The 24,529-nt window shown below is 41.9% G+C and overlaps 1 protein-coding gene across 3 annotated transcripts in view; it reads right to left on the bottom strand.

Moving 5' to 3' along the window:
- STOX2 (storkhead box 2) overlaps positions 1-24,529 on the bottom strand; it is a 144,509-nt gene that overhangs the window by 20,378 nt on the left and 99,602 nt on the right. The window contains exon 1 of one of the 3 annotated variants that reach the window (XM_065634088.1): positions 18,683-18,709. The exons of the other annotated variants lie outside the window; for them this stretch is intronic. The gene's annotated coding sequence lies outside the window, so the exon portion shown is untranslated. Of the gene's footprint in view, positions 1-18,682; positions 18,710-24,529 lie in introns of those variants that run through there. 3 annotated transcript variants of the gene reach the window in all.

Below are 24,529 nucleotides of genomic sequence, written 5' to 3'. Positions count from 1 at the left end.
CCTGAGTAAATCTCTCCCAGACCTACACGTCAAACATCTTTGCACAGACTACATATTTTTAGAAGAGAAGTTTTAATGGTTCCAGGATCGCCTGAAAATTAACTTTGTTATAACTTTTCTCATGTTGTCTTTAAAAATGATTCATTAACCCATACTTTAAAAAATTATTGAAAGATCTTCAAAATGAAAGTTACAGGATAAATTACAATTGATAATACTAGCATGACTACACAAACACACATATAGATGTGCATTTTAACATACTTTATATAAATACAGAAATGCTTTCAGATTCTGTTCTGTACCTCCTCTTGAACTGGTAAAAGTTCCCCGATGATCTCAAACAGAGAGAGCAGCAGGTTAAAAGATCTCCTTTGCCAGTGGAAACCAAATAATATTAATAGAGAGTAACAGAGAGAACAAGGGGTGCTTGACTACAAACCCTTTTCAGATCAGTCAATAGCTAGTAATTAAGTTTTACCTAAATGGCTTTGAAATCTCAGGAAAATCATCCTATTTCTGCTGTCACGGAACAATGTCCTGTGATCAAATCAGGAATCAAATTACTGGAAATTAATTGAAATTCAAACTTTTCTCCACAATTTAAAGGATCTAATATTTGGCCTATTAATTCTATATTCCTATGACATCGAGTAAACAGGAATAGCAATTTCTAAAACTGATTGTCAAAATGCATTTCATCTTGCATTATACTCAGCACTTTGAAAAAAAAAAAAGAATTGGTGGGAGTAGCAAATTGCATAACTGCTTCAGTGAGACTTAGGAGCACTATTTTTCAATACACCAGCTGTACAATCTGTTGTACACATTATCCAAGACACAACAATTATTTAAAATACACATTTGTGCTATGCTGTCTCCTGACTGCTTCTGCTTAATCAGGCCCGACCAGATCAATGCTGCAATCCCAACAGAGCAGCATTCCTCCAGCTCCAGCACAGCGCGGCCCAAGATACTCCTCATTCCTATCTGACCACAGAACGATGAACTTAAAATATAATCTTTTCTGGATGTTTTTTCTTCATATACACCTGAAAAATTCCTGCCATGTGCTTTACAGTCAATGGCAATCAATAAGATTGTAGGCAGCTTACAGGGAAACGTGAGAGATACACTTTCACATGACTTGGGAGCAAACACTATTTGTCCCCTCATCATTTCAGAATGGATAAAGAACATCGCACGTTATGTTACTGTTTACTAATGATTATACCGGTTGTCAGCTTAAAATTGTTCATAGATGAATCCTTACAATCAGTCAGACACTTAAATTTACCAACTTTGATCAACGGTCACCATGCACTTTGTGTAGGGGATCGGTCTTTAAGATTAGTTTCATGTCTAAAAAGCATCAGAATTATGATTAGAATTATGCAGATTTAGCTAAGCAATTTAAGAAATTACTGTCTTTCACGCAAAGATTATCCATGTCACGGGTATCCTTGTGAGCACTACTAAGTTCAGTTCAGTGCAATGTCAGATTGGCATATATTGCCCTCGGTTGAGGTTTACCCTCAACAGGTTCACTGGGCACTGAAATGGGCTCCCTGGGTAGCTTTAAGGGCATCCAGGTGAAGGGCAGTAACTTCCTGAATTATTTTATCTGGATCACCAATAAGAAAAACCAAAGCACCGTGGTACGAGTAGTCCTGCTCCCAGCCAGGCACTCACACTGCTGCTTGAGCAGGAGGATGACCTCTGTTTTTCCCTTACACCAGAACAATCCACTCACCGCTAACCAGAATGATGTTTAGGATATACAGAATGGGCCTTGATACCATAAATCAGCTTCCTAAAGTGGGAAAGGGGCTCGAGGAGGGTTATACATGAAGCCTAGCAAGTGCTGCTAATTTATATAGGTTTGCTCTGCAGCCCCCTGAGTGACGAGGACTCAAACCAGTTACTCTGCTCACCCCCGTGAGCAGCCCATCCCTCTCCCCTGACTGCCAAGAGCCTGCAGAAACCCACCTCGGGGATCACGCCCAGCCAGGACTTGTTAACTTAAAACTGGCTAAGTACGAGTTAAGGAATAATAAAGTTTACCTGGATTTTAGTAACCTTGCACTTTGCACAACCTTTCCTTTCAAAGCAGGCCTCCAGCATGGAAATGCTTTACTAGGTCAGTGTGCAGGAAACATCCAGTCTGAACATTTGACCCCTGCCAGCTGGGATCTTGTCAATAGGAACAAGCCAAGAGTTTCCACCAAAATACTAACTATACTTCACATAACTCACCAATATAAATAATTCAGCATCAGTTCCTTAACGTTGACACAATCTCCAGCAAAGCATGCTATAGTTTGTGTGCCAGGGTAACATACGTCCTGCCTGCAAATATTTGGGAGCTTAACAACTATGAAGCATTTGGACAACACCCTCAGACACATGGTGTGAACTGTGGGGTTGTCATACGCAGGGACAGGACTTGGACTCGATGATCCTTGTGGGTCCCTTCCAACTCAGGACATTCCATGCTTCTATGATTTTATTAACCATTTAATTAACCATAAAGACAACTATAATTGTCTATAAAACCGTAACTTAAATAGCTTTAAATGCAATGGAAATGGCCAACAAATATTGGTTTATGTGAGACTCTTTCTTTCTGTTTTGTAAGGGATGACTGCCAGTTAAGCCTTACTCTTCTCCACTGAGTGCTTTTCAACCTTCTTCATGATGACAAGGGAACCCTTTGTTTCACCTCTGTTGTGCCAGAATTAACCTCCATAGCTTGTTGTGTGTAACTGTCTGCTGGAGATAATTACTGGCTCTTGGTTTAAAAAGGCTAACACACATCCGTAAAACTTTCAGCAGACCTTGTGATAGAAAGCCAAAACCCTCTCGCTCAGGGAGGCTCTAATTCGCCAAGTTTTATCTTAACTATCCTGTGGCTCTGGGAAATTACAAGCAGTCTGTGGTTATAGTTAAGCGAACAAACTTCTTTGATGTACAACAGAAAATATCTTCCATCTACAACTTAATATATTAACAACAATTACGTGCATAAATACTGTTTAGCCTGTTGAACAGAAGGTTTACTACAACTTCTTTAGGGAAGACCTGCTTTTAAAAAAAAATCAAATATGCTTTTCCTAATTTTTTTTTACGACCACATCATTTACATAAAACATTTAGCATATGGCTCCTGTTAGCTCTGACTGATGTTTGTCTCAAGCAGCTTTCTTTTGAAATCAAATTACTATCCTTGACTTTCATATGTTCATGTTCCAAATTAAATGAAAACTGGAACTCAGAAAGCAGTTTTCACCAGCTGACTGCATGTTTTGTTTAAATAAGATATACATATATATATATAGTTTTAGCTCTGCTTCTCCAGCGTCTTTTCAAACTTTTCTCTAAAGAGTTTTAAAAAAAATCTAGACTTCTTGTCTAAAGTGGCACTTAATTTTCAAAAATGTCCAAGCACAGAACAAACAATTAATAGGATTTGTCCTCATTTATATCTTGGGGGGTTGTAGCACTACCCTGTGGGAAAAAAATAATTATCGTTACTTAGAACAAAGGATTATTTAGCACATAAAATAAACATTTAACTCTTATACAGTGGATTTCAAAAAATTTTAAAAAACGGGGTAACCATAACTATCCTTAACATACAGATGAGAAAGTGATGGCCTGTAACAGAACTGGGAATGAAAATTCACACATCCTGAACCAACACCAGTCAGAACCTTTCCTGTCCCAGTTTATCTACTGTCTCTTTCCTCTGAAAGTCTGGGTACCACCATCTCAGGAGAAAATGAGATAGACTATATTCAGCACCATGTATCAGCAATTAAACTATCAACTATATACTGATGACAGAATTTTTATTAGCAATTCTGCTGCTGTAAAGAAGTGACCTGGAAGTCAAACTCCCCGTCTCATGAAGTTTGCATGAAGACTGCTTGAAAAATCACCTCTTGACTTATAAATGGAACCAATTCAGTAAAGCCATTGTGAAGGAAAACTAAGGAAATTACAGTGCAAATCCACACTATATTAGAATTTATACACACTATTTCCCTGAACTGGGGAAGTGACCATCTGATTATACTCTGCACCATTTAAAATATAGGAAGCCAAAACCCAGTTGCTCTTCTCCATCCACCCTCTCAACACCTTTTTAACCTTTTTTTTCCTATGGATCAAGACAGACTTTAAACACGATTTTTAGCATGGTTTCCACAGGAAATGAGGCTTGCACACTCACAATCTGTGTACGTGCATGTGCCAGAGAGGTCAAGCCTCACTAGACAACAGAGATTCCGAAGCAAGTGTTTGCTATGCATGTTCCATCTGCACAGAGCTTCAGGCATACCCATCTCCCACTAGACAGGAGAGAATCCAGTCAAAAAAACACTTGTCAAGGGAAATCTGACTTCATTACTTTTTCTGCTTATAGTACTACGCTATTCATCAGAAAACATCATACTAGAGTACAGTATTTCATGGCACCTCATGATTACAATGGTGGTTGCAACAGAAACCCCTTACAAAAAATTTCTTGCCAACAGCCTGTTCTGGTCAACACTCACCTATGATTTCATTCTGGGACAAACTACGGAAAGGTCCTTTTCAAACAAAAAGGTAGCCCAAAAAACCCCAAAACTACTGGCAATGGGCAAAAAGAGGGCTCTTCAGCCTGGAATATTATCACCTTTTTTCAAGAATACCATAAGTGAAAAGCTGCTTCTGGAAAAAGCAAATTTTCAGATTTTCTTAAAGAAGGGACAGATGCTGAAGAAGTTACATGTCTGGCCTGGGTTGCACATTACACCTTTCCCCCTCCAAGCCCCAATATGACTGAACCACTCTAATTATAGAATACTTACAAAGATGCAGCAAACAAAACCTTTCTTATGTGAACTCACAAGAATGATATGTAATTGCCATTTTAAGCCATACGAGGTTTCCATCTGATTAAACAACAGGAGGGAACAGGAAGAATATGCAGATTTCTGTGGTATTACCCAGCTTACTCTGAAATACCTTGGATCTGCACTAGCACACTAACACAGAAAAGGACACATTTTACTGGCAAAATCTTAAATAAGACAATTAGAAGGTGTGTTGCTTGTGCTGTTCTCAGTCATAGATAAATCATCCTTTTAAACCACATTTCCTGGAGTATTTTATGAAGCATACTGCAAGTTGTGTTTACTAGACAGGTACACACAGCAGAGGACTGATAACAATAAGAAAAAAATACATTAAAGATTTGTCCCTTTATTCCTGTTTAAGAGCAGGTTAAACAAAGGCTCAACAAAAGCAGTAACGCAATCACTAACCAGCAAGCTGCTGCACTTCTGAAATGCATGCACACCAAAACATACCTTCCCTTGCAGATACACATCATGAACGTGACCTGGCAACGTGAACACTCCAATTCTAACCAGCCTGAGGAAAACACAGCAATCTTCGTGATGACCAGTCATATATCAAACACTGGCCTCCGAACAAAGTTCTAGTCCCTTGGCAGTTATTAACTTCAGCCATGTAAATTGATCTTTTTAATCATTCGGACCCAGCTAAAAGCATGATCTCCAGGTTCACCACACAGCACTAACTTTCAGAAACAGGTGCTAAACTGTCCACAGTCAGCAGACCTGTCTTACATGCATTCATCCTCCATATTTCCTGTGATTTAAATTTCCTTTTCTTCGTTGATGTCCTGTGGCCAGCTGCCTCCTGATCCAAAGTGATATCCCAGCACATGTTACAACTACGATCATAAAAAGTTTCTGCTGGAGCACGGAACTTTCCCAGAGGATTCAGTTGAGGAGATTTTGGTGGTGTTGCTTATCCTGGGAAGGAGGAGGGTGGGGCTTTGTTTTTTTAATATATTGTGTGCTTTAGAATGTGTTTCCTCAAACAATATTTTTCAAATGCATCTTTTAATAAATGTCCACATCTATATTCCTGGCACACAATATGTTAAAAAAGGGGGACTTACCTGAACCCCTATGGTCTGGTTCCATGCTCCAGTACGGTATCCAAAGTAGCTGTGATGTAACAACAATGTGCATATTGGGGCTTTATATCACTGTGGGAGCTGGCTGGCTGCAGCATTAGGTCAGCACCACAGGACCTGAAAGAAGAAAAACAAAGCATGCTTTTAGGCAATAATATGCTAAACACCCACCTCTAAAGCAGGAAATACGGGCTTCCAGAAAATAAAAAAGAATGCAGTATCTATGCAGGTCCACTGAAAGGAATGCTATTTTACACAATTCTCACATAAGGACAAGAAATAAATGGTTAAGAAATGACAGGGGAGATGGAGGTAGAGAATCTAAAGGGGACTACAAATATAACTCCCACACAGTGTTTTGAAAACATCTTTCTCCTTTAGCCCTATTTCCACGGAACGGCTGGAATCACATTCTGACACCACCCCCTGTTCTGAAGGCACTCACAGTCTTCGCAAAGCACCTCTCCACTGCAGTGCCTCAGGATTCTGCAGTGTCACTCCTCTTCTCCCTGGCTCTCTGCAAAGTGAAGTCATAGGAATGGATCAGCCAACCTGACTTCTCACTACCCTGCCCAGAATCCTTTGTGAACTGAAATGAGTCATCGCTCTGAAAAAATCCACAGCGCAACGTTCCAGGTTTCTCCCTATGTCTGCGCTGGCTTCTTTGTCTTTGAAATGAAGTGCCTCTGCTTCTGGAACAGTGCCTAGCTGCATTGTACAGGATAACAAGCCAGCCTCCTCATTAAGTGGACAAGAAAGCTATTTACATGCATTAGCAAAGACAAGTTAAAGCTTTAACCCTCTACTCAAGACCAAAAATTTATCCCTAACACACCTGCCTGATGTAATACACAGTCCCCCAATACACACAACCACAAATGCACAGACATACCTGCGTGCACACACACTTACACAGAGCAATATTTTCTTAAATTATTCACTATTTAGCATGGCACTTACCAGTTTTTACTCTATTGATTAAAAAGATTTACTCTCCTTTGTCAGTCCTGAAGAATGCTGCAGACCTGCATGTAACAAACAGCTCTGCTGTACACTGGATCAAAGTTGTGCTGCTGCAAACTGTTTATCAAAAAATTAGAAGCAGTGGACAAGTTCTTCCAAGCTCATTTTTCATCACCCCATTCACCATTTGGGCTCCAAAACACAGTGAGCCCTGAAACCGTGCCAGACAGAAAACGTCGAACTGCTCCAAGTGCTGAGAGCCAGCGGAGCTGCTTCAGCTTCTGCTGCTACTGACAAAGAAGGTAATGCTCAGAACGAGGTCACTGTGTCAGGATCTCACTCCCAGTGCTAGGTTTTCCTCTGCTTGATGAGGGTATGCTACGCTAAAGCATCAGGAAAACACACAAGAGGAGGCAGGAATAGTGTGTGATGAGAGACGGTTGCTGCTGTATCGGAGAAATATTTTTAGTTCTTTGGGGATTTTCGTTTAAGAGAGCAAAACATTTAAAATTGCCTTTACTGCAAAAGAACTATTTCTAGTCGTGATCTAATCATCAAAATGAGAAGACCAATATGCAGAAATGGAGGGACAAACAAAAAAAGGAAAGCTGTCACAGAACACTTATTTAAAGGTCCCTGTATCCTGAGCAGTCTGAAATAGTTTGAAGCACAGTAAGCACATAATCCATAAAATTCTGAAACATAGCACTTCAAGACTCACTTGTGCTGTGCTAGAAGAGGCAATTCTCTTAGATTCTACCCTAAATGAACACACCAGGAGTTTAGGACTGAATTAAATACAAAGGTCACTACCTCCCTATGCTGCAAGACTTAGCCTTACTACTACTTACTGGCAGTGAAGAGTCAAACCCGGCCTAAAATAGGTCTATGTGCTTCAAGAGGATAAGTAAATAGCTGGGTTACACAACTAGCAAATATCACTTTTGTTTACAGGTCTATGGCGACTGTTATGCAGCAAAGCCATATTATAAACGGCTAATTTACAAGTGTAGGGTAAACTGGGTGCTTTCCTACACCTGTAGTTACGCAGTAGCCAAGATCTCAACATTAAAAGCTGTGGTTTTGCTATGCACACAGTCATCACTTTCTGTGTTCCCTGAAAGGCCCCATTTCAGGAAAACTTCAACCTTACAAGAGTTTTGCCTTCCCTGGGGCTGCAGGATCAGCCACAAAGCCTCTAAAGAACCCGGCTTGGCTTTTGCAATGTTTGAGTCCCACAGGATCATCCTGCAGAAACTCCGGTTATTTGACTGCTAAGCTCACACCCACTCCACAGGAACAAAATTCATTGCAAGAAAAAAATTTCTGCAGGCTTAGAAGTGAATTACAACACACACCTCCTGAAAGAAAAAACGAGAGCTCCAATCTGCTTTTCCTCTCTGTCAGACAACATTCATGAAAGCTAAATAGCTGGGCTTGTGCATGCAGTAGTGTTTTCACACACATGGCACAAGTCTTCAGTAGTCATCATGCTACTGTCACCAAGGTTAAAATACCAGCAGAAGAAAGATAAAGGTAATACCACAAACCAAATATCCTTTCTCCCTAACAAATTTCTCTGGCACTTGAATGCCAATTACATACTCAGGAGCAGCTGGACCACTCTGAACAGACTAAATACAACTGCAACCTCTTTGAGTGAGACAATTCCTCTTGTATGTGTGACATCCCAGAGACACCTAGAATGCACTGAGCATGCACACGTACCGAGAGGGCAAATACATCTTGTGTGCACATGCACCTAGGCCTGCCTTTGCCCAAATCTGTCAGCTCACAGCACTATTACATAGCCATTTAATCAGTATTAGGAACTGCAGGAAGTGCCTGATACCTCAAGCATGGCAGAGAGCAAAAGTGAAAGGAGAGACCAGCAGTAAGGAAAATGTAAATGAGAATGTTTCGAAGAGCTGAAGTGGATGGATAAACCAGTGCTGCCATCACCAGTGACGCTACTGCAGCGTGGCCTCTCAGGAGGAAGGCCTAGCCAAAATGCCACATGCACTTCCCAATCAAGGCAGCTACTCTGTTCCTCCATCCTACATCTTCACCCCAGCACATGACAGAAGGTGGTACTGAAACAAAAGCTGCCTTACTGACAGTGCACGGCACAAACAGACAATGTACTTCTCACTACATAATGCCATGCGTCCGAATAGACAGTACAGAATACAGCATAGCCTGAGATCAATCTCCAGATCACACACTGAGAAAGCAGATGAGGTGAGGATCCCATTTTCTTCCTTTGCACATGCATTGTGTTGGAGTTGAAGACAGACTCCTTTCTCAAACTCCACATTCACTTACAGACGTCCTGGAGCCCTCACGAACCAGGGCCCGGGGCTCCCTTCCTTTGCCACAGTCCTTTCACCATCAGCAGAGGAAAACTCATGAAGAGAAAAGGAATGTGCTCAAATGGGGCAGCAGAGAACAAAAAAAGTTAAAAAAAGAACACTACTGCCAAAAGATGCCAATGGTGTTATCAAGAGCATGAGAAAACTCAGACTAGCCTGTGCCAGTTTCAGTGGATCCTGAATTTCAGAAGCTAAAATCAGCCATCAGCACTCAGCATTCATAGTCTGTAGCTGCAGTGACTGTGGTCATGTACCATCATTATCCACCATTTCTTCTACAAGAGCCAACTTCACAAAGCAGGAAGCACTCAAACACCGGACTGGGAACACAACCCATGAACCCTGTGGCCCCAGAAGAGACCAGGCTAAGGAACATCAGAAAGATACAAACTTACACTTGTATTTCTTCAGGAAATCTCTTCATACAAAAAATTTTGACATATTAGTGCTCCACTAATAACAACTTACTTGCGGTATGCTAATAAGTTCCACTTGGCTTACCTGAACAAATCTCCTGGTTCTTTAAGAAATCACTTAAGAAAACACAAGAGGGAACATGATCAGGGTATTAAATTCAGCAATATCCCAACAGGTAATGCCCATCTGGTTTTGTGCTAATGTTGTCTAGGAGCTTAAATAACTCTCTTTTTCCCCTCCTGCTGCTTAGACCCCGATGTATTTTCAGGGAACTTATCTCCCTCTCCTTCAGATCTCACTCCACTGGCTTGAAAAAAAGCATACTCTTTTAGTGTTCTTTGGTATGTCTGCCCCTCTTGCCTCTTTAGTCTTCCTAGGACTCTTCTACATTTACTCTAACTTACGTAACTTTTCTTTAAAGAGCAATAACCAGAACTCTGCACCATACTCTGGTGCTCCAGCTAACCTCTCACCTGTGTCAAGTACAAGGAAACTGGCATTTCCATACTTTCAGTGGAAATACCCTGCCCTATAAATAACAAGAACAAAACTTGCTTTTTCCGTAGCTCTACAACATCAGTGGTTCACTGTCACCCCACAACTGAACAACCGGTGCCAGATATCCTTTTTATGCTGCTGCAACTAACGACTTTGAAACAAATATTCCTGGATTTGACTCCCAAGACCATGATCTTGCCCACTATACTTCCAACACCTTGTTCTGTGGATATGATTAACGATCTTGGACCATCCAATTCTCCTTGTTTGTTACCCATTTTTTAAGCATCTCCACTTCATCACATGCTAACGAGAGTCACAAAAACTAAAATGAAAAACAAACAATACTTTAGGTGTTACCTAATGCAGGACAGAACCATAACGCCCCATGCCACACCTGCTAATACTACAACCCAGTAAACAGCATTTGACTGAACCCATCAAATCCTAGCAGGAAAAACAAGGCAACTCACAAAACTCTCTCCATCAAAAGCCTAGTAAGTAAAACGACTGTCTTTTTAGAATTTGCCTACTACAAGAGGCTTCTTTAAATTACAGCTTACTGGAAAGTATGTGGTATTTTAAACCATCGAAGAATTCCCTAACAGCTTTTGTAGCTAGGACCATGGGATGGGAGGAGAGAAGGGTTTGATGGTTTGGGGTTTTTTTTGCATAGAAATCTGTTACTATTAAATTAATTCAATTAATGCTAAAGCTATATTGTTGCCGACCACACTAACACCTCACCCCCTTGAAAACAAAGCCTGTCTGTTTTCTGGCAGCAAACAGTAAATGCAAGGAAAGATAGAAGCATTAAAAAAATCTGACGCTAGAGGAGATTTGGTAAGAGAGAGTGAGCACATGAGAAACAAAGGAAAAAACAAAACAAAACAAACAATAATAAACAATGATAAACCTTCATGTTTTTCTTTTAGGGTGGAAATTTTATAAAGGCAGAGAAAAATATTGCTTTACAAATGCTCCTGAAAGTGCAGGACATGGCTGTTGAAACATAACAATCAGCCTGTGTTAGCCACATATTCTTCACTATCCTCTTCAGTTTAGCCAGAACACATTTTTGGCATGGCTGGGGATGCTGCAGCAAATAGTCAGCAAGAGTCTAGTCAGCAGCTAAAATTCTTGAAAGGTGAAGGGATGATTAGCAATCCAACCTAATGACATAGTGCACTCTCATTTATATTGACTGCTGCAATCATGGAAGGATTTTCATCCCAAAGATGATACTGGGGTGATTAAAGCTTTCCAAACAAATAGTGACGACTGGCAGATAACTTCGGGTTAAAATAAGAACGTGCAACACTGAACACAGGTCCCATGGTACTGCAGCAGCCTTTAACAGCCCAGTTTTTCCTGGCTAGGAGAGAACTGATGAAAAGGCCAGGCATGGAATCAATTAAAATAGTGCCGAAGTGGTTTTAGAAAGAAAAGGTTAGACACTCCAAAGACTTAGCGGTTGAGAGTTTACTGGGTCATTTTTTTCCCTGTGGTGGAAAGCAGAGTTTTCACCATGGCTTGAGTACATTTAAGATGTACTTAATGCTTACAAAATCAAAATATTTTACACTCTAATACATGAAGTAGCTATGCTGGGATATTCTGCCCCTATGGTCTACCCACGTGGGGTAGATGTAGTGGCCCTTTTCCCACAGTGGGTCAAAATACTTTCAAATTCTGTCCTTTGGTCTCCTCTGTGTGGGGATCAGCTGTGAATATGGCTGCATGGGAAATGCTACAGCACAACAGTTCAGCCACTCACCAAATCTGCTGCCTCTCTCATGATGCCCAAGCATGTCAGAAGCAGCATTAGAAAACCAACTGCACACGCTGCCACTAGTGTGTACTGCATCTTAAAGGGAAATGCCCTTATTCCAGGCAGAAACAGTTCATTTGAGATCCTCAAGGACTGGCAGATTTCCATTTTTTCTCCCAATTAGTACAACTACCAGCAATCATAAACTACCTTCCCAAACAAATGACAGTACCTGGAACAAGGGGTTCCTGCAATTAAACTACTCACTGGATTAAATGTTTCCTCCTGTCCATTTCACCTGGTTTTTGCTTCTTAATTTTATTGAGCACTTGTTTTATTACAGGAAGCAGTAAACCAAAACCTACACCAGGCATTTTACTACTATTACAACAGTAACACCTCCCTACCTCCTGCTCTTTTCAAGTGAAATTTCAGAAATGTGAAAATCTCCTTGTGCATAAACCGTAAAAACAAATGCAGTATCCAAAACAAGGATGAAATTATCAATTCCACAGACAGAGCTCTCTTGCGTGACTTCTTAACGTATCTCCTAATTTACACAGTCTTATGTTTAGATTTTTAATTATCACCCCCCCATCTAATATGTTTGCCACTGACTCCAGCAATGTGCAGACCACGCTCCTAAAAAAGTATGAAATCTAACATATTTGAGTATGATTTTTTCAGTGTTCACTGCAATGCCTTACAGTACATTGCTGATGTCACTATTTTGCGAAATTGCTCAGCTGTCGCTAGTGCCTTCTGAAGTCCTCCTCAGCAGTCTTAATGGACCTGAACAACTGTGATCTGACAGGGTTACCACTTCATTATCCATTCCATCCTTCAGATTTCTAATAGGGCTATTAAAACCCAAACATTTGGTATTGATCCCTGCTACGCAGAACATTGTTAACCCTTTCCAGAGACCAGAACTGGCTGTTCTTTTTTTCTCCCTGGATTCTAAACTGAGCTCAACAAGACTTCTCTCTTGGACTTTCACCAAACATTTAAAAAGCACTAGAGCATGGAAGCGTCCTTGTGCTCCCCAAGTGCCGCTATGACCCAGTTTTCTGAAAGATGAGAGCGCATAAAAATAGTTGTGTCTTTGCCCTCTTATTTAGTATAGAGAGACCTGTGATTCTGTGATTCTGTGACCTGAACTGGGATATCCAGACTAGATTCCTGAGATGATCTCAGGAGCTGCTGATGATCTCAACTTACACTGAACTAAACCAAAGGGCTGGCAGAAGGAGAGATGTGGGAAAATTTCTTGAATAAATCTGGCAAGTAACCACTGGACACAGAAAGAAAATCACATATAACAAAATTCTGAGATCAAAGCATAGGGGATATATAAATCCAACCTTTGAACAATCACATTTTACGCCACAGCAAGATAATATTTTCTTAGCACATATTAGAACAGGGAAAAAAAAAAAACCAACTCATTCCTTATATTGTCATTATGTTGCCATTGCTTATTCTGGACCATTTAAAAAAGGGTTTACAGTTACTGCTATATTCTTTCAATGAGCTACCCTCCCATAGGCAGTACTTCAACTCACCCGGACCTTAAGGGCCCAAGGGCACACGACTCCTATTTAGAAGGGTAAAAAGTGTCTCTGTCAGAGCCAGAGCTTGAGAAAGCTCTCCGCTTCCGAAGCATTTCTGATGATCAGTACACACTGCATTGCACATGGTGAGAGGGATGGGGCATGCCCCTCTCCTCACCCGGCCACCCTCTTTGGGAGGCTGCAACTGCTGTGCAGACCAGCCCTTGGAAACACCTACAGCAGATTAAGTAGTCCTAAAAGCATTTTTTGAAACCTCTGCTGTTCATCCTGCCTGTTTGGTAGCTACAAATTTTAGTCTTAAAGAGCTGATGTAGAACCTACCAAAGAAAAACCTAGGCTATAAAGATGGAATTAGCAGCAGCGGGAGATTGGAGAGAAATACAAGAAATAATATAAGTAAGAAAAAACACAGGAAAGGTTAAAAGGAAATGTGAGGAAAGAGATGATTTTTGTTTGATTCCTAAAGCAGGCAATGCAGCATATGTGATGTTAATGATGAAAGAAGACTTGTTAAAAGAATCCAAATGCTTAGCAGGGCTAAACGGAAGCAGAAATAATAACCAAATGGTAAGAAATAAAATTAGCACCTCCAGCTGTAAGGAGGCTGGGAAAATATAAGGGTCTACAGGATTGCTGGAATAAGCAAAGTGGGAAGGGCTGCGTGTATGAGTGAAGAAAGACGTCAACAAAAGGACAGTTGTTTTGTGAAGGCCGATCCGCATGTGCTCTGCACCCACTTGGTGCTTGCCTTTGCTTTATTTTCTGGGCTGACCTTCACCCCATGCCACGCAAAGGATTCAATGAAAGCCTCCGTTCAAATTCTAAATTAAAAGCCTGAAAGAACAAATATATCTTGCTTTGCAGCCCAAAACCTAAGCCCAAGGGCAAATGACCGAGCAAAGGGAGCACACCCAGCAGCTCAGGGGTGAGCGACAGCACCCGGCTGCACCCAGGAGCACACCCAGCACCTGGCCAAGGGCACCTGCATCCTCCAGTGGCTTTGAACGAGCCCTCCCAGGGCTTGCAACAGGCAGAACAGAGAAAAAGAAACATTTACCTTGCTCTCCAAAGGGTTACTCCTAAGTTTTTATGATGACACATCAAAGCTACAGGAAAGACGGGAGCTTACAGGACAGTAAAGAGAGTTGAGAGTGAATTAGTAGTGTGCGTGCTCGTAAAGCACACATGCAACATTGCTCCACTGAGGGAGCACAGTAATGGTTTGGGCAGTTTGAAACACAACATGTGAACGCAGTTAAGCATGTCATCACCAACGCTGTCTTTAGAAGTGTTCTGCTGCTTTATGAGAAGCTCTTCAAAACGCAAACACATGTAGTTTCATAGAAAGAAGGTGCAATCCACAAGAACTGGAAAATGCAGGCCTTCACAAAGTGCATCCTGCATGTCATGGGAGGCCTGCAAGGCCTCCACACTTGAGGCTTGTGATTTTTCTCATTTAATTGTGGTATTTTATTTTAATTCTGGCACTACATTTAATTGACGTAATGCACCCTAGATTTGTCTGGCAGCACCTAGTTTTATATACTCTCTAAAGACAATTTGGGGAACACCCGTGTAACAGACACAAGATGGAAACTGACCTCACAGTTTTGGTTTAAAAGACTAATTTACTGCCAGAGTTACCTTGGTGTAATTATACGTATGCAAATCCTCATTTATTCTGGAATAAGAACCTATTTTTTAACCTGATTTGGCTTATACAACTTCCAAAAGTTTTATCAATGGGGGCAGCTGTACGTGCATAACCCTCCTGAATTCCTTTGCACGAACTTTTTAATGCGTGATGTGATAGTGAAAATGAAAAAGGGAATAATCTATACTAAAAAGAAAATACTAATTTTCTTAGAGGCAAGAATGTGTCTTCCTGTTATTCAATCACATGCTCCCTAATGTATTAAAAAAGTAAATGTTAAAACAAAGGAATTACTCTTTTCTTTTACTAATATTTTTCCTGGGTTCCAATAGCTTCACACTTGAAGAGTAGATAAAAATTGACATTTAGAGTTGCAAGTACTACTTCTCTAAAAACTTCCTGTTATGGTCAAAGGCAGAGATATTAAATGAGCCAAATATGGTTCCTATTTGCCATATGTTGTTTCTAATAGTCACAGCTTGAGTTTCAAAACTGATGTAGATTTGCACTTCCTTTCTTCATTTCATCTCTATTGAGTGCTGCTGTACACTCAGTACTTCTGAAAATCAGGACAGTTACTCAAGAACCTAATTTTAGGTACTCATTTCTGGAAAATGGAGTAAAAGCTCAGACTTGAACATGAAAAGAATCTATGCATGTAAGCTACTTGGGAATATCTGAAAGTCTTGGACACAATGCCTAAAGTCATGCATCTCCTTCATATTTACATTTATAAATGAGAGCCTAAACGTCTCCTTTAGGGCATAAAGGTTTAAATGTGATTTATGTGACTTTAGTCTTGCTCCTGACAAACTTTATTCGAAGTTTTTATGTAATTAGTGTTTCCAAGAAAAGTTTCGGGTCTGACAAAATTATATTAAGATGATGAAAAAGAAAAGAGAGATACAGAGTGAGGCTTTAGAGAAAATAATTCTGGTATTTAGAGTAATTTGCTCATATCTTTAGAGACTAAGGATGTGAAAGCCTCATGTAACTTCCCACTGACATTCTCCTCCTGATGACATAACTTCTTTCAAGGGCAGGAGTAACCTTGCCAAACATAATCACCACGAATTTTCCCCTCACACGCAGCCCCTGACTGTATCATTCATCACCTACACAGACAGACATTATGCAAGCCTGTCTGCCAAATCCTGCTGCTTAGGAAGTGCTCACAGAACACCAGAAGTACATCAACTCTCCCCCAGGCCTCCCAAAAGCGGGCCATCTCCTTCAACCATGGCCTCCGCCAACAGTGAAGTCACAGTGCTGGCTTTGTGATCTCACAGCACTCTCCATAGCAACAGCCTATGAGGTCACAAATAAAGGATTATCATTTTGCTGCAGGATTAAGGGAGCTAAGAAGCTGGTTTGTCAGGAAGATGGGTTTTAAATAATGGGAATTAGGAGAATGCTGAAAATAAATGGGTTGGAAATTGTCTTTGTCTGGCATGCACCCCTTTTTCGATAATACTATAAAATAAGACATTGCTTTCTTTGACAGCTCCCAAGTAACAGGATGAGCTGCGTGCTGCCTCCTGAGCTATTACATGGGAGATGAAGCCTGAAACAACTTCCATATCTTTTGACTCCTCAGTTATTTGATTTTGCAAGTGCAGGCAGCAGTGAGAGCACTCTCTTCAAATTGTCTGCTTGTTAGTTTATTCACAGATGTGCAAAGCTGGCAATAAATTCCAGAAATTGACCAAAAAAATTAGAAAAGGAAGTCTGAAAACATCTTGCCTTAGCCCACCTTATTGCTTAGGCAAGGATTTATAAACACGATTCTGAACTATGAGTCTGTGTTCCGCAGAAGTATCGAAAAAAATACTCATTGTAAGTTATGGTGCTTTAAATACTTGTTCAAAATGCCAGAAACAGTGATTATTTAGAAGAACCTTCCCTGTAAAATATACTTGCAGTCACAGGAAGCTGTACTGCAAACATTACTGTTAGAACACAATGCTTGTACGAATAATTTTAATTCCACTCCTAGTGGTTTGGGTTTTTTTCTACAATATCTGGTTTACTCCCCAGTGAATACCCTGTTTAAAAGTTTTATAAAATACAAAACTCTAGAACCTGTTTGAAACCATTCCAAAAATCTTTATTTCCCCACTTCCTCATCACGGAGCAAATAAAAAATAGCACAATCACCTGATGAACATTTCCTCACTCCTCACGGAACCACCAAGGCTTCCATACAACTATCCAGAGCACAAACTTCATTTGGTTTCATCTTTTATAGGGAGGTATAAGCCAAATAGAGGAAGGGGAAATGAAAAGAAGAATTATATCAGTTAAGAGCAGACTTACTGCATTATTCACAGAAATCCTATGCCACATGCATGCTTGCACATGAAAACACTTTTCCCATATTTCTGAAGTAATTGCCCACTTTTCCAGATGCCTGGCAACTTAGGCTGCCTGATGCCTGGAAACTAGCTTCTGCATGCATATAGACTCATCTTGCCAGTGCAACAGGTCCAACATATCAGGTGTACTATGCATGCATAATTTATCTGTCAGAGACTGTCCCAGATTTTAAGATCAAGACCTAAATAATCCTAAACCAGCCTGTTTTGTAATTTGCAACCTGAGCTGTGATGCAACCAGAAAGCATTTGTACAGTGTGAGAGCCGCCTGGCCACTTCAGGAAAATTTTGAGTAAGGGCATACTTGCAGCTTTCTGGAGCTGGAAGAAGGCTTCCAGAATAATGAGCAAAGGCACTGATACCAACTTCCATTCTAGGACTGGAAGAAAACATTGGACAGCCTTGCAGTAGCTGACCAAGACTCCACCTGTAGTCTCAACCACGGGTCTGGAAAATTTAGATCTCTGTTTTGCAGTTGGACGACTGTTAAAAGCTTTAAGAAGAGATAACACAGACATCCTGATGTTTCACAGTGGTTTGAATACGCTTTGAAATTCCGTAACCTATTTAAAAACATATTTGTTTCTTTGCCCTCCAGCACAACAATAAAGAATCCCGAAAGGAGTGCTTAGAGACACCAGATTTACTGGTTTTACCACTAAACTCCACAGCCTTCTAGGCCTGTGAACACGGGCTGAATTCAGCTATCAGTCGCTCCCGCCACAGCCGGGTCTGCCCGCCCGCGCCTGCACCTGCACCTGCAGGGGAAGCACACGGCCTGCACTGGAACGGCACTTCCCCGGCGGCCTGCGCCAGCACAACGCGCCTTCAGCCGCCGACACGCCCGCGCTGACCCCGAATACAAAGGCAAGGCCCCGTCCGCCCTTCCCGCCGGCACCACCGACCGGCCCCCGTGCGCCGGCCGGGGGAGCGCGCAGCGCAGCCGCCACCGCCCCGGCGCTGCTGGCGGAGCTTTCGTTGGTGCAGCAAAGCGGGTGGCCGACTCAAACGGGGAAGGAGCGCTTGGCCTGGCCCGGCCCGGCCCAGCCGCGCGGTCCCTCACCGGCCGTCGCTCACCGGCGGCCCCTCCCGGCGGCGCTGAGGCGCGGCCGCCCCGCCCCGTCCCGGCATGCCCCGCGCGGGGGCGCGGCCGCCCGTCGCCATGGCAGCGCGTGGCGGCAAGGCGCGGGGCCCGGCGCCCACAGCCCCCGCCCGCACCCCAGGGCCCCCAGAGCAAGGGAGAAAGGCAATATCCGCCTAGTTCGGAGATGCGACGTTACCCCCAGCTTCGCACTATGCGCTGTCACCTTTCCAACCAAAACCAGCGGCAGCTTTTTCCTTCCAGTGAAGGCCGCCCGTAGCGCCACCATTTGGGCGCCATTTCTCTTTGTGCTGCTGCCTCAGAACTGCCCGGGCCCCAGCCCGCTGGAGCTCGGAAACAAAAATAAACGAGATCTTGTTGATTGGTTTTTCTTTGGGCTTGGGGATGTGGAGTTTCTTTGGGCTTTTGTTTGAGGCTGAGGATTTCACGTGGCGGTAAAGCAGATTTCCAACGCACTCTGCCCTCACAAGAATCCTTCCCACCTCAAGCGAGGGTGCAGCAGGGGCTTGGCACCCCAAAAAGCGGTGAAGGCACAAAACCCCCTTTGCCTCCCCAGGGGCGGTGACGTGACAGGACGTGTGCTGCTGATGCCAGAAGTAAATCTGAGCCGTCGCCGCAAGGAAATCCACCCCCTTCTTCAAAAGGCTAAATGCTTCAAGTATTGTGTGCAACTTTTTAACTCAACGCGGCTTCAAAATTGATCCAAGGTTTTCGTTATTTTGTTTTTAAAGTTTAAGAACGTAAAACGAAGGACCACAGCAAAATAACTCCTCTCTGGCTGCTACTGAGGTAGAGTCTACACTTGTACAGACAGACCAATTTTCCATCTTTTTTAAAAAAACTTATAATCTGAAAAGACAACCATAAAGGAAATGTTTTTGCACAAGAACGGTAAAAAGACCTGCTACCTCTATCTTGAATAGATGCTGGAGTTTCTAAGATCCAAACATGCTTTGTAAAAACAGTGGCCAGAATGCATGCTGAAAACCAAAGCTGTAGGGCAAATCGCACAGCTAAAAAACCCAGCATCAAAAGCAAGTGGGAGAATTAGTTTACAAAGGCAAATCAGGGGGTAATGAAGGTGCCTTGCTGTGAATCCTGAGGATGAATTTTGCTCTGAACTTGGGCCAAAAGCGTTCTTCGCAAGTGTTAGTGAGCATCTTGGCTTTTAGGGCTGGTGTGTCTCATGATTCACAGGCATCAGCGACACATACAGCCTAACCACACCAAGCTTATGGATGTTTAGGGGAAAGCTAAAGCAGTATTTGTGTCACAGTAACTGGGTGTTTGGGATGCAGCTGATGCAAGCCCTGGTAAGACACGGGAGGTCTGCAGCATGCTGCGGTCAAGAATTCAGCACCATGACCTCATCCTCCTCCAGTGCTCAGGCACAAGGGAAGCCGAGATCAGAGTAGCAGCCAATTAACCACTGATTCAGCCTGAATTTCAATGTTCTTCCCTTTATGAGCTCACTCATAGCTTGAATTACTTAAAGAAGCTGCACAAATGCTTTTATTCCAGACTTTGACACGCAACCCATTACTGGAGCTAGAAACTTTCTGCTTGAGCAATGGACGAAAAGATAAGAAGGTAATGTGGCAGAGGAATAGCAATTTTGAAAGGTGACTGCCACCACTCTGAGCAAGACTGAGAACTGGCGCATGGCAGCACAAGTGCTAGATCTCCCCCGCTCTGCAACTGCACACTGAAAATACACAAGAAATCCACAAGAGCATTGGCATAGCCCTTTCATACTAAATAAACAGCCAAAAGAGTGACGAAAACCCCCAAGCCTCTCTATAAATCCTACTTCCCTATGCCAGGCAGTATAAAAAAGCAACAGGAGGCAATTCCTATGGTCATGCAACCTCTGGCATACAGGAAAAAACAGGCCAAAGCTCAGCGTAGAAGCTACAAGACAGGAAGTGCAAAGTTTTTAAAAAAGGCATACCACCATATTGTGTCCAAAGCATTTTCTTGCCAGTACATTGACTTCCCATAGTATTGGTTTGTCTTCTCCATTTGCCATTAACCTTTGAGACCTTTAAATGCTGGCAATTGTCTTTCTTTCACTAATGTCACTGAAACCCATCACTTCCTCTGCAAGTGGGGTATGAGGAAATGGCTCTTTACCAGGCAACATCAGCAGTGTCTGGCATTTTACAAAATCTGGAAGAACACCAGCCCTGCCCCAAGGAGTCCACAGCCTAGTTCAGACAGAGCCAACATGCTTCAGATACAATCTATGAGGCCATGGAAGCATGAGATCACTTCCTCCTTGTGATCTTCAGCTTTACATACGTATCAATTACTTCTATTTAAAAGGTTCCTTTGGAGAAAAAAAAAAAAAAAAAGAAGATGATTTTATCAGGTTTGGTATTTGACTTTGGCACCAGCCATGTACCTTCAGCTATTAAACATTAATGATTCCCTTTTTCCTCAAGTACAGGAGGAGGAACCTGGCAAACAACCAGGGAGGACAAGATGACTGATAATAGCTTACAGCTAAACTAGCAACTGCTCAACCACATTGCACAATCCATAGAAGATGTGCCATGATTACTAGCTTAAGGATGATAAGACTACAATTAAAAGCCATAATTTCTATTGGCATCTCTTTTTTGTATTTAAAGAAAATAAGGAAAAATCTAGTGCTCGTATATTTCTGCAGTATCTGAAACCAATGGATTCCTTAGCTTTCTCCACATAGTTTCTGTTAACTGGAAGCTTGGAATGATCTGTTACCCCCACATAAAGGATTTGCCCAGATACTAAAATTCTGGATTTTTGCTGGAAGCTTACAGGATGTTTTTGCTCTTTTCTCCTTCACTGCTAACAAGGAAGGATTATGGCAAAGATTAAACTAGGCTAAGCGCTCCATTTTTTCCAACTTCCCACCTCTCTCAGATGCAGGTTCAAAAATGTGGACCAGAACTGAACCGACAGATGTTTATCAAGCAAATTAATTACAGCATGAACCAAATTTGAGGCCTGCACTGACCAGTAATAACTCTGGTAGATCTTCAAACAGCAAACCTGGATTCTTCCAGCCACCAGGAAAAGCTCCGGGACAGGTTCAGCACACCTAATTCCTGTGAGCATCAGGATTCCCTCAAAAGCACCAGGGAAACAGCTTTCATTCAACAGTAAGGGGCAGTCGGGATGACATAAAGCTACCTGACATACTTGTGGTGCTTTCAGTGCTGTGACCGTAACTGATAGAAATGTGCCCGGGCCAGCTTTATGCGACCCATGTGGGGTGACTCCCTGACCATCCAAATAGTTTTTGCAGTCTGTGTTGAACACTGTGGTGCAGCAGTTACACCGCTTATGTTAACAGAGCTGACTAGGTTAGAGTTAGCTCTGGCCTGTCTATACAAAATGAAGTCATGCATACAGCCCCTAGTACTCAGCATATCTTAGACATATGTTTGGCCATTTTAGACTTTTTTTTTTTTTAATATAAGCATCTGGAAAACCTTACTGAACAGTTTATGCAAAATGGTCTCTCCCATGCCAGAAATCTTCCATTTGTAAGAGAGAGATAGGGTTTAACAGGCAATTAAAAAGAACCATGCATACCCATAATGCCCTTAAAACACTCATGTCAGACACATACATTAGAAATTATATTGTCTTGTTTGCGCTTAAAACCTTACAAGAAAATCAGGTGCTTTTAATAGGTAAAACATCTAAGCTGGCAGGGAAACCAGAACCTAACACTCGTCAACAGCTCTGGAGAAAACAAAGCTCAGCTGTGTGCTGAAAATCAGCTCACTGCACCCAGCCCTTGTTCAGCTGCACTGCCAATGAGTGCATTTGGGTAAGCCCCAAGAAGACCAAACCATCCCAGCCTGACCTACAGTAGAAAACTGTTGTTAGCCATTGCTATCAACTACTTTCAGCTAGATCCCTCTGGACTAATACTGAAAATGCTGTTGACTGCATGTCAACACTGCTACTTCAGGTGCCATGAAGAATCCATCACCATGCTGGTGATATTTTGTGGTATTTCCCTTTTGTTCACAGGGAACTGGAAGTCATTGTTTGCCAAAGCATTCATTGATGCCTAATTGCACAACAGAGCTAACCAATCAGAAGGCTAACCATCGCGCTCCTCACCCATCGCAGGACAGGCAGCACTGAGGGTTGACTCCTTCACCATGAGTTAGTTTAGGGAGATAACCCAGCAGAAGGCTAGTCCTCAAAAAAAAAAAAATTAAAAACAAACAAACCAAAAACAAACCTAAAAAAACTCAAAAACCTGAATGTTTTATGCCAAACACTGACTGGGTGCCCTGTCAGGACAGAGGAGGCCCCATCTCAGAGCAAAGTAGGAGGCCATAGCCCACAGGCAATGCAGGTATGGAGAAGTAGGTCCTCCTGCTCTTGGGGCCACTTGTTTTATGTAAGAACTGCTCAGTTATCATTAAACTGCATTGTAATATGGCCACTCGCCACAAAAATGACTGGCACAGTCAGCACCCTGACACCAAGTCCACATGACAGATGGATTTTTCAAAGGGCTTTAAAAAGGCTTTCTAAATTCTGTCTGTTTTAATGGCATCCGGGTTCAGGTCTCCTAGCACTGGTTTTACCAACAAAGGGCAAGTTTTGCAAAAGCAAGCAGAGTTTGTCATATCCAATACACCATCGAGACTTGAACAAAGTAAGGACACATTGCTGGAATAAACAAGGATATAAGTGGAAAGCACACATTCCAAGAATGTGTTTAAAAATAGTGCTGTTCTGACAGAGACAGCACGTACCCATTTTCATCAGTAGTTCCAAGGATCTGTTAATAAACCATCACCAGCGATAACTGAGTTTCCCAAGGAATATGGTCTGTCAGACATGAGATACCAACCATTCCAGTGGAAAATAACATGCAGGAGACTGGCGGAGCCCTGCATTTCTCCACCCACTGCAGGACTATCTCCTCAAAACACAGATGACATACAGTCAGAAAGAATGGCTTCACATGAACGACATCCTACCATGTAGAATACAATTCCACTGATGTTAAAATGTATCAGAAAACCATACCGATAATATAAAATATTAATTTTAGAGAGAGGGAGAAATATTTTGACAAATATCAGAACTTCCTGTTACTGCATTCCTGCATGAAATGTTTCTTTCTCTCTCTTCAAATTAGTTTGTTCTGAAAGGCTGCATTAGGTAGAGCAATATTTAAAACATTTAACCAGTCAAATTTGAAACAAAACAGTCTGATCCTGCTAGAATTAAGTATTTCATCTGATCTACAAATACTGGGTTCAGGATTTTCTTCCAAATGAAATCTGACTACTTTGGAGCTCTGTTTCAAATCAGAAAACAATTTCCTTAGAATTCAAAACCTCCACAAAAACTGAGCTTCTGTCTACTAGTCAGCCATATGTAAGCCTCAAGTCTTAAAACGTGAGTTTCAATATATGTCCTTACAAGAATATCCAGTATAATGTATTTCCTCATGTGAAACTGGAGAATCTTAACACATTAGTTTCAAATGAAAAGTTTCATTCAGTCTGAGCAGGATTTGAACTTGAAGCGTTTTTGCCTTGTTCTGCATCTCAATCCCTGTTTTGTTAATTTATCTTGCAAACGCAATACTTGATTGATTTGCATGTGTTTATAAATATGTATGTACAACTCAGAGTAGGAAGGCAGCAACACCATTACATCAGCCTCAACACCTGCACCATGTTGACTGAAGCAGAGAAGACGGTCTATTGTTTCTCTTTCTTATTAACATCTAACTTCCCAGCCTTACAAACTCTTTCCTTCTCTGCCAGTAACAGAAATCAT

This window comes from Caloenas nicobarica, chromosome 4, assembly GCF_036013445.1.
Source record: "Caloenas nicobarica isolate bCalNic1 chromosome 4, bCalNic1.hap1, whole genome shotgun sequence".
NCBI classification, from domain to species: Eukaryota; Metazoa; Chordata; class Aves; order Columbiformes; family Columbidae; genus Caloenas; species Caloenas nicobarica.
The sequence above is the reverse complement of the archived record's forward strand: the minus strand, read 5'-3'. Positions and strand labels throughout refer to the sequence as shown.